Here is a 2,206-nt window from a genome sequence, read left to right on the forward strand (position 1 = left end):
AATGTGTTCTTGATGTTCATCATGATCTTCATAGTGTTCTTGGTGTTCATCTTGACATTCATAGCATCCTTGCATGCATTCATTGTTTTGATCTAAAAATTTCATGCATTGCATAATTTTCATGTTTTTCAAAAATCAAAAAAAAATATATCTTTCCCTTTTTCTCTCATCAAATTCGAAAATTTGGATTGACTTTTTCAAAAATTTTTAAAATTAAGTTGTTTCTTATGAGTCAAATCAAATTTTCAATTTGAAAATCTTATCTTTTTCAAAATCTTTTTCAAAAATCAAATCTTTTTCAAAAGTTTTAGTTATTTTCGAAAATTCCAAAAATATTTTTCAAAAATCTTTTTCTTATTTTTATACCAAATTTTCGAAAATAACATAATCAATTAATGTTTTGATTCAAAAATTTGAAGTTTGTTACTTGCTTATTAAGAAAGATTCAAACTTTGAGTTCTAGAATCATATCTTGTGATTTCTTGTGAATCAAGTCATTAATTGTGATTTTAAAAATCAAATCTTTTTTCAAAAACTAATTTCTATCATATCTTTTCAAAAATATCTTCTCATCTTATCTTTTTCAAAAATATCTTTTCAAAATATCTTTCCTAACCTCCTAACTTCTTATCTTTTCAAAATTTGTTTCAACTAACTAACTAACTTTTTGTTTGTTTCTTAACTTTTTCAAAACTACCTAACTAACTCTCTCTCTCTAATTTTCGAAAATATCTTCCCTCTTTTTCAAAAATTTCTTTTTAATTAACTAATTATTCTTATTTTTATTTTTAATTTTAAAAATTTTTCGAAAAAATACTAACAATTTTCAAAAACCATTTTTCGAAAATCACTAACTCTTTTCCAAAATAATTTTCGAAAATTATCCCTCCCCCATCTTATTCTATTTATTCATTCATATCCTAACATCTCATCTCACATCTCTGCCATCCTCACAGTTGTGTTTCTTCCATTATATTACATTCTTTGTCTCCCCCTCTTCTTCTACTTACACAGAGATCCCTATACTGTGGTATAAAGGATCTCTATTATTATTATTATTTTTCTGTGCATTCTTCCTTGTCATATGAGCAGGAGCAAGGATAAGAACATTCTTGTGGAAGCAGATCTAGAACCTGAAAGGACTCTGAAGAGAAAATTAAGAGAAGCTAAATTACAACAATCCAGAGAAAACCTTTCAGAAATTTTCGAACAGGAAGAGGAGATGGCAGCCGAAAATAATAATAATGTAAGGAAGATGCTTGGTGACTTTACTGCACCTAATTCCAATTTACATGGAAGAAGCATCTCCATTCCTGCCGTTGGAGCAAACAACTTTGAGCTGAAACATCAATTAGTTTCTCTGATGCAGCAAAACTGCAAGTTTCATGGACTTCCATCTGAAGATCCTTTTCAGTTCTTAACTGAATTCTTGCAGATATGTGATACTGTTAAGACTAATGGAGTAGATCCTGAAGTCTACAGGCTCATGCTTTTCCCTTTTGCTGTAAGAGACAGAGCTAGATTATGGTTGGATTCTCAACCCAAAGACAGCCTGAACTCTTGGGATAAGCTGGTCACGGCTTTCTTAGCCAAGTACTTTCCTCCTCAAAAGCTGAGCAAGCTTAGAGCTGATGTTCAAACCTTCAGACAGAAAGAAGGTGAATCCCTCTATGAAGCTTGGGAAAGATACAAACAGTTGACTAAAAAGTGTCCTTCTGACATGCTTTCAGAATGGACCATCCTGAATATATTCTATGATGGTTTATCTAAGCTATCAAAGATATCACTGGACACTTCTGCAGGTGGATCCATTCACCTAAAGAAAACGCCTGCAGAAGCTCAAGAACTCATTGACATGGTTGCTAATAACCAATTCATGTACAATTCTGAAAGGAATCCTGTGAGTAATGGGACGCCTATGAAGAAGGGAGTTCTTGAGGTTGATGCTCTGAATGCCATATTGGCTCAGAACAAAATATTGACTCAGCAAGTCAATATGATTTCTCAGAGTCTGCATGGAATGCAAGCTGCATCCAACAGTACTCAAGAGGCTTCTTATGCAGAAGAAGCTTATGATCCTGAGAACCCTGCAATAGTAGAGGTAAATTACTTAGGTGAACCTTATGGAAACACCTATAACTCATCATGGAGAAATCATCCAAATTTCTCATGGAAGGATCAAAAGCCTCAACAAGGCTTTAATAAT

At 32.4% G+C, this 2,206-nt stretch overlaps 1 non-coding gene across 1 annotated transcript; it reads right to left on the reverse strand.

Moving 5' to 3' along the window:
- Positions 1-1,618: 1,618 nt before the first annotated feature.
- Positions 1,619-1,726, reverse strand: LOC112752702 (small nucleolar RNA R71). The gene has a single exon (XR_003177126.1). It is a non-coding gene; the product is annotated as a small nucleolar RNA R71 (small nucleolar RNA).
- Between the last annotated feature and the right edge of the window lie 480 nt (positions 1,727-2,206).

The sequence above is a fragment of the Arachis hypogaea genome, chromosome 15, assembly GCF_003086295.3.
Source record: "Arachis hypogaea cultivar Tifrunner chromosome 15, arahy.Tifrunner.gnm2.J5K5, whole genome shotgun sequence".
In the NCBI taxonomy this organism is placed as follows: Eukaryota; Viridiplantae; Streptophyta; class Magnoliopsida; order Fabales; family Fabaceae; genus Arachis; species Arachis hypogaea.